This window comes from Ipomoea nil, unplaced genomic scaffold, assembly GCF_001879475.1.
Source record: "Ipomoea nil cultivar Tokyo-kokei standard unplaced genomic scaffold, Asagao_1.1 scaffold0465, whole genome shotgun sequence".
Lineage (NCBI taxonomy): Eukaryota > Viridiplantae > Streptophyta > Magnoliopsida > Solanales > Convolvulaceae > Ipomoea > Ipomoea nil.
This window is the reverse complement of record NW_017616893.1, coordinates 994,527-1,002,500: the sequence shown is the minus strand read 5'-3', so window position 1 is coordinate 1,002,500 and position 7,974 is coordinate 994,527.

Genomic DNA, 7,974 nt, shown 5'->3' with positions numbered 1-7,974 from the left:
TTCTTCTCGTGGTGCCCGACCTGTTACCTGCAAAGACAAGGAGAAAGAGACAAAGGCTCCTCGGTCGTGGTGAAGCTATGTCGGTCGGGATATTCCCTACCAAGAGCCCCCCAGCCCGGGCCTTTTTGATCAGTCGGGAAAAAACGGGACGGGATGAAGAAGCCCAACCGCCAGCCACCAAGCCGACCTGCCAGCTGTCATTCCCTCCTACGCCACGTGTCGGCCTCTGCCGGCCTCGGCGATCCCATCCGTCGCCTTGGATTCAGCGCGGATCGTGTCAGGCAAGTTGGCCCATTTCCCGCCTAAATGCCCTCCTATAAATAGGCCCTTGAGGCCCTCATTTGAACTTTCCTCACTCTTTTGCTTCAGTCGGTATCCTCTAAGAATCCCGAGCAGAGCATCTCAGCAAGGCGATCAAGCAAAGCAAAACTTCAGATCCTCTTCCAAGTTTCTTCACTCGGTAAGCTCTTAGTTCTTTACTCTTTCTTTACTCTTCACTTAGCGTAGAAGTAGGATAGCACTAACTTCGAGCTAACTCCCCGAACCCTGTACTAACTCCCGACCGACCTTTAGGTAGAATTATGTCGGACTCGGATAGTCAAAACGCCTCGATCGCGGACTATGACGAGGAGATCGAGTACATCAGCGACGAGGAAGTGGACATTATGTCCTGCACTCCCGAAGCCAGCCCCCGAGCAACGCTAGCCCCTGAGCGAGCCGTCGAGCATAAAAACGCATCAAGCTCCTCCGGGACATCGAGCTCTAGCTCCAGCGGATCGGGGAGCTCCAGCGAAGAAGAGGAAAAGAGAACCACGTCAAGCGGGCGGGGTTCTCCGACCGAGGGCGTTAGGGAAACGCCTACCCGGGTGGTTGGGGACTACCCGGAAGCTGCTCCTCGAGGGGGGGGGGGTCGGGAAAATACCCCCGAGCAGACCGAAGAAGACCCGGCCGGGCCAGCCACACCGGCCGTCGAGCTCGAATTCTTGAACAGCGAGAGTGTCGAGCAAGAGATGAGCTTGCTGACCAAAGGCGAAGTGGCTCGGATTGCTGAAGTACTCCGGGGTCGGGTTGAATTTGACACGAGCCGGCAGCTGGGGAACGTCATCGATCGGCACCGGGGCAAATGGATCGGGATGCACTACGACTCCCTGATGGCCCCGATCGCCATTCCCTTCACCCCCCTCCTGAATGCCTTCTTGGCCTATTACCGGGTCGTCCCGGCCCAGATCTGCCCTAACGCCCACCGGATCCTTGCCTGCTTCCCGCAGATATGCGCTCGGCACGAGGCCGAGTGCACGATGGAGTTGTTCAACTTCATCTACCAGATCAAGGTTCTCCCGGGCCGCTACGGGGGCGGGTTCCTGATGCTGCAATCCCGAGCAGATATGTGCGCCATCAAAGGCCTGCCCGGGAACAACAAGGGGTGGAAGAATAGGATCTTCTCCCTCAAATATGACCCCTGGATCCTCCCGGTTGATCGCGCTTGGAGCACCCACTTTTGAAAACAAGTGGTGCCAGTCGAGACGCAAGCGCTGAGGGAAACGGTCAGCCGGATTTCGAGCGAGCTGCACGAATACACAATCTTCCGGACGGCTGAAAGTCTCGAGGCGGCTCAACTCCCGCCCCCCACATACGAGCTGCAGGAGAAGTACCTGCCCGTGCCGATGGGCGTGACGGTCGCCAAACCCGTGAGGCGAAAGAAGAAAGGTTTAACTCGAGCTAACCCTCCCGACTCGTCTTTATGCCTCGATCACACTAACGATCTCTTTGTTTTGCAGCTATGGCAGACTTCGGTGAAGAAGAGGCCCCCCTTCCCCCGCCCGCCAAGATCTCCCTTGGCGGCAAGAAGAAGGCCAAGGCGAAGCCGGCCGGGGAGAAGGAGATCCCCTCGGCCCGACCATTAAGCGCCTCGACCGTGACGACGGGCGAGGGCTTCATCGTCGAGCCCTCCGACGTCCTGGTCACCCGGGTGGAAGTCGCCCGGGGAAAGGAGAAGGTGCCCGAGCAGGGCGTGAAGGAGGTGGGCGGCATGAAACGCCGCCGCGAGCAACGAAGCCCGAGCCCTTCGGTCGGGCGAGAGAGGGACTCTACGTCCGTGCTGGCACGGATCGGCAACGCCGCGCCAGCCCGAGTGGATCTGGGGAAGATGACCCCGACCCAGGTGGCTGAACGAATCGGCCACGACCTGGCTGAGGTGAGTTTCCCAACTTATAATCTCTTTGCCCAAGTAACTTTGACCGGGCTAACCCTGAATACCCTTTTGTACTGCAGATCTCCCGGGCGACCCAACTCCTTCAAGGTCAGGCCATGCTGGCTGAGGAAGCTGATCATCATAAGAAGACGGCCGCTCGTCGTCTGAAGGAGATCAAGGAGCTCCAGGCCGAGCTGGAGAAGACGCAAAAGGCCCTGAAGAAGGGCGACGAGGAGCGGGCCCTCGCCGAGAAGGTCGCCAGTCGGGCGATTGGAGAGGCCAAGGAGCTGAAGGCTCAGCTCGAGGATCCGAGCGAGCTGGCGCGGGCAGCCTTCAAAGACAAGGACTTGGGCTCGGCCTTCCTTACAGCAGCCCGGGGAACGGAGATCGGGGAAGAGCTGATCGTCTCGTTCGGTCGCTGGGGCTTTACGGCCGGGAAACGGAAGATGCTTGAACGAGTCCGTTCCCGGTTGGAGCAGGCTCTAGACGGGGAAGACCTTCAGCTGGTCCTCTCGGCATTACCCCCAGACCTAGCCGATCCCGGTCCCTCTCCCTTCGCCCCAAAAGCCAAGGCATCTGAGCCCGGGGCACCAACGGCGGTCACCTCGAGCGGAAAGGAACCGGCTGCCGGAGCTCGGGAGACGAAGAAGTAGAATAGGCTCCTTTCTTCTTCTTCTTTTTTGTAAAGGACCATTGCGTCGCTCGTCTCTTGTTTCCTTGCTTTCAATTTGCACACACTGATCATAATCACTCGACCACCTGGCCTTCAGACCCGGTCTCGTAATACTCGATCCGCTCAACGCCCGACCTTACGACCTTATGGCCTGGTCGTGCGTTCGATATTTCGACGTCAAATCTGGCCAGCCGATCGGGTTTACCCGATCTCCGGGCCTTTGTCGAAAAATTTTTGAAAACAAGCCTCTACGGTCGGAATGTAACCGAGCGACGGGCCTGCAAATACTTCCTTATCCCAGCCCCCACACTATTGTGCGCTCGAGGCACGAGTGGGTGCAATAGTGGACAAAAGTTGGACGGATCGGGGAATAATGCTATGAGCTCCTGGCTTCCCCGATCAATGGCGGGACTCGAATGTCCGCCGATGTGGAGCGCATCTGACCGGTCAATAGATTCGCCCGGTCGGTGTAGCTTGAAGATAAATTAATCTGCACGTACTGAAGGTATAGAAAATAACCGATCGGGCCGCTGTATGCAAACGGTCGAGCAATCTTCGATCGTAAATACATTAATCCTTCCCGCTCGCAGGCGGTTTAGTAAATATTCACAAACTTAGGAATTTAATTACAAGCGACGACCGGGACTTACACGCAGGTCAAGCCCCCTCTTCGTCCAAAGATTACAAAAAAGAGGCCTAATGCCTAAACATAACGAGGTGCTCGGAATTCCAAGTCCCCTCGATTACCCGACCAGTTGTCGTCTCCAGTCGGTATGTTCCCGGCCGTATGATTGCACTGATGATATATGGCCCCTCCCAGTTCTGAGCTAACTTTCCGCCCTCTAGAGGTTGACTGGCCTCCCTTCGTCGTAGAACGTAGTCTCCGACCTGAAAGTAACGAGGGTTGACCCGAACATCTTTAGAACTCTTGACGCGCTTCTGATATTCGGCCATGCGTCGAGCAGCTAGCTCTCTTTTTTCTTCGACCCCATCGAGATCCACTGCCATGGCATGTTCATTTTCCTCGGCGTTGTAGGTTCTTTCTCGATCGGTCGGGATCCAAGCCTCGATCGGGAGTCGGGCTTCCGCTCCATAAACCAAGGCGAAAGGGGTCTCCAAAGTAGCTTCCCTCGGGGTCGTCCGATAAGTCCATAAGACATATGGCAACTCATCGGCCCAACTACGACCAGCCGAGTGTAACTTCTTTTTCAGACCTTCCAAAATCGTCCGGTTCGCGTTCTCCACTTGACCGTTTCCCTGAGGGTAAGCCACCGATGACCGGACGTGAGTCGTCCCGATCGTGGCCAGGAAGTTCTGGAAATATTGGCTTACGAATTGGCGGCCGTTGTCGCTAATGAGATGCACGGGTACGCCAAAACGGGAAATGACATTGCGCCAAAGGAAGCGAGCACACTGCTGAGATGTGATCGTGGCTAAGGGCTCGGCTTCTATCCACTTGGAGAAGTAATCTATGGCGACGATCACGAACTTTCTCCGACCGGAGAGCTGAGGGAAGGGGCCCAAGATATCTACCCCCCACCTAGCGAAAGGAATTGCGGTCGTGACTGGCTGGTAGAACGTTGCCGGTCGGCCAGGCATCCGGGCGTACAGTTGGCACGTCTCACATTCCCGAGCTAACTTTTCACAGTCTAGCTGGAGGGACGGCCAATAGTACCCGATCAACATGATACGACGGGCCAGGGATCGACCTCCTTGATGTGAAGAGCAAATTCCCGAGTGTAGCTCCTTCATGACCAACTCAGCCTCAAATGCGGTCAAGCAACGCATGAGGGGGCCTCCATACGATCGCCTATACAGACGACCGTCCAAGACTTGGAACCTTGGGGCTCTTAGCTTGGCCTTCCGAGCACGCTGCGGGTCGTCGGGGAGGCGATCGTGCTCGAGATACTCCTTCAGATCGGTGATCCAATTGTCATCTACCGGTTGGATGGGATTGACCGGTAGACGGTGAATACTGTGTCTTGGGATCACCAAGATCCGAGCTATCTTCGACATGTGTTCCGGGGCGTCTTGGGCCAGTTTGGATAAGATATCCGCATCGGCGTTATCCAACCGGGGTATGTGTCGGACGGTATACCCCCGGAACTGAGCGAGCTTTTCCATGGCAAGGTCTCGGTACAATTGCAAACGCTCACCATTGACTTCATAGTCCCCGAGAACTTGCCCGACCACGAGCGCGGAATCTGTTTGAGCTCGGATGTATTCAGCCCCCAAGTCCCGAGCGCACTGCAAGCCGTTAACGAACGCTTCGTACTCGGCCTCGTTGTTGGTCGGTGGAACTGGTACATAAGAGCAAAATAGACCTTGAATCCTTCCGGGCTCGTGACCACCACTCCTCCTCCTGCTCCTTTCTTGCTACTCGACCCATCTGTAGCCAGCGACCACCACTCAGCCTCGGGATCCGCAACCTCAGGAGGCCGGGTATCCCGGGCGGTGCACTCAACCAAGAAATCCGCAAGAGCTTGACCTTTAATAGCTGGTCTTGGTCGGTATTCGATCGCGTACTGGGTCAACATTAACGCCCACTTGACTAGGCGGCCGGACGACGAAGCAGTTCGGAGGACTGGCCCGATCGGCTGATCGGTCAACACGCGAATTGCTCGACCTTGGAAGTAGGGAGCCAACTTCTTTGCGGCGATGTATAGGGCATAGACGACCTTCTCTAACCGGGAATACCGGAGCTCGGGACCATGTAGCGCGTGGCTTACATAGTACACCGGTCGCTGGACCCCTTCCGGATCGGTTCGGCACAACACTGCGCTCACCGCGCGATCGGACACGGCGAGGTACACGTCTAGCTCTTCCCCGAGCTCGGGTTTTGAGAGCACGATTGGTGACATGAGATATTCCTTCAGCTCGTCAAAAGCCGCTCGGCACTCTTCGTCCCAGACGAATCCATTAACTTTTCGCAATACCTTGAAGAAAGGTAAAGCGCGCTCGGCTAGCTTGGAGAGGAACCGGCTGAGGGCTGCCAACCGACCGGTCAATTGCTGGACTTCCCGAACGGTGGAAGGTGGCTGCATGTCCAGAATCGCTTTTACTTTGGCCGGGTTGGGCTCGATTCCTCTCTTGGTCATCATATAGCCGAGGAACTTGCCGGTCTGAACCGCGAATGTGCACTTGGTCGGGTTCAGCCGCAACTGGTACTTCCTCATGATCTGGAAGCACTCCCGAAGGTCCCGAGTGTGGTCGGATCGGTCCCGACTCTTGACCAGCATATCATCGATGTAAGCCTCCATCGTTCGGCCCAGCAGATCAGCAAAGAGCATGTTGACCATCCTTTGGTAGGTCGCTCCTGCGTTTCGGAGGCCGAACGGCATCACTCGGTAACAATACAGCCCATCCGGGGTCACGAAGGCTGTCTTGCTCTCGTCTTCATGGTGCATCATGATCTGATGGTATCCCTTAAAGGCATCCATGAAGCTCATTAACTCGGCCCCAGCCGTCTCGTCGACCATCTGATGAATGCTCGGTAGAGGATACGGGTCGAGCGGACAGGCTTTGTTAAGGTCTGTAAAGTCGATGCACATCCTCCATGCTGGGGGCTTAGGAACAAGAACAATATTTGCCACCCACTCAGGATAGACCACCGGACGGATGTGCTCGATCGCCGCCATCTTTTTGACTTCCTCTCTTACAAACTCGCGGCGATCGGAGGAAAGGTGTCGTGTCTTTTGCACGACCGGCTTGGCTGCGGGATCGACGGCCAATTTATGACAAATGACCGACCGATCAATCCCGGGCATGTCTTCAGGCCCCCATGCAAAGATATCTGCGTACTCCCGGAGCACGGCCAGAACTTCCGCTCGGATCTCAGGGGTGAGGGCTCGTCCAATCTTTATCTTTCTGTCCGGGCGGTCCTCAGACAGGGGAACTTCTTCTATTTCTTCGGAAGGCTCAGGCTGCTCCTTCCGTTCCTTAGCCTCCTCTTTGGCTATGGTGTTCACCCGGGAAGATGGACCGGAGTCACGTCTATTGACCGCTTGAGTGTAACACTTCCGGGCGGATTGGACATCGCCACGGACCACGCCGACCCCGTTAGGGGTGGGGAATTTCATGCACAGGTGGGGCATAGAAATTATCCCACCGATCTTCATAATGGCGGGTCGGCCCAAGATAATGTTGTGGACGCAATGGAGGTTGACCACAACAAATTCCAGCTCCGTTTGGATCGACTTTGGAGGCGTGCCGATCTCGACCGGGAGCGTTATTTTTCCCTCGGGGTAGATAAGAGCCCCGGTAAATCCCGACAGTGGTACACCGACCGGAGTCAGCTCCTTCCTGTCAAGGCCAAGCTTCTCAAACACGTCCAAATATAGGACGTTCACGCTACTGCCCGTGTCAACCATAACCCTCTGGACATCCGTCCCCTTAACGTCAATCGTGACCACGAGCGCCTCCATGCCGTGATCACTGCTGGTAGGTTGGTCCTCGAGGGTGAAGGTTATGGGCTCCATCTTCTGCCTCTTCCCGGTCTCCCGGGAATCCACTATTGCGACCGGGCAATTAGTCCGCGGTCGGGAAGCATCTTCCAGCCCACCAAAAATGACGTGGATGGTAGGCTTTCCGGACGGGCGGCTACCGGACGGAGGGTCGGGGTCCCGTCGGTCATCATGACGACCATCCCTTCTGTCTTGCCCAGATCGATCAGAGCGGTGATGAGAACGTCTATGATCCCTCCGATCGGTGTTCCTCTTGTTTTCCTCTCTCTTCCCCACACACTTGTCCAATTTTCCCAAACTGAGCAAATCTTCCAATAATTGGCGCAAGTGGGTACACTCCTCGGTGTCATGCCCGGCGCATCGATGGTAAGCACAATGCTTACTCTTGTCAGGGCCGTCTCGATCGGGATGGGGAAGTTTGATGAGATTGCAGGACTGGGCATATTGCATGGCCTCCGCTGCGGATCGGTTCAAGGCCGTAAACTCACCATGCCTGGTGCGGGGTCGGGGATTGTCATCTCCCGATCGATGTTCCGCCTGGCCGGCCGGTTTACGGGACGAAGAGCCGACCTCCTGCGAGCGCTTGACGGCATTCGCCTCACCTGCGTTGGCATAATCAGTGACCCTTCGTAGGGCCTCCTCATAGG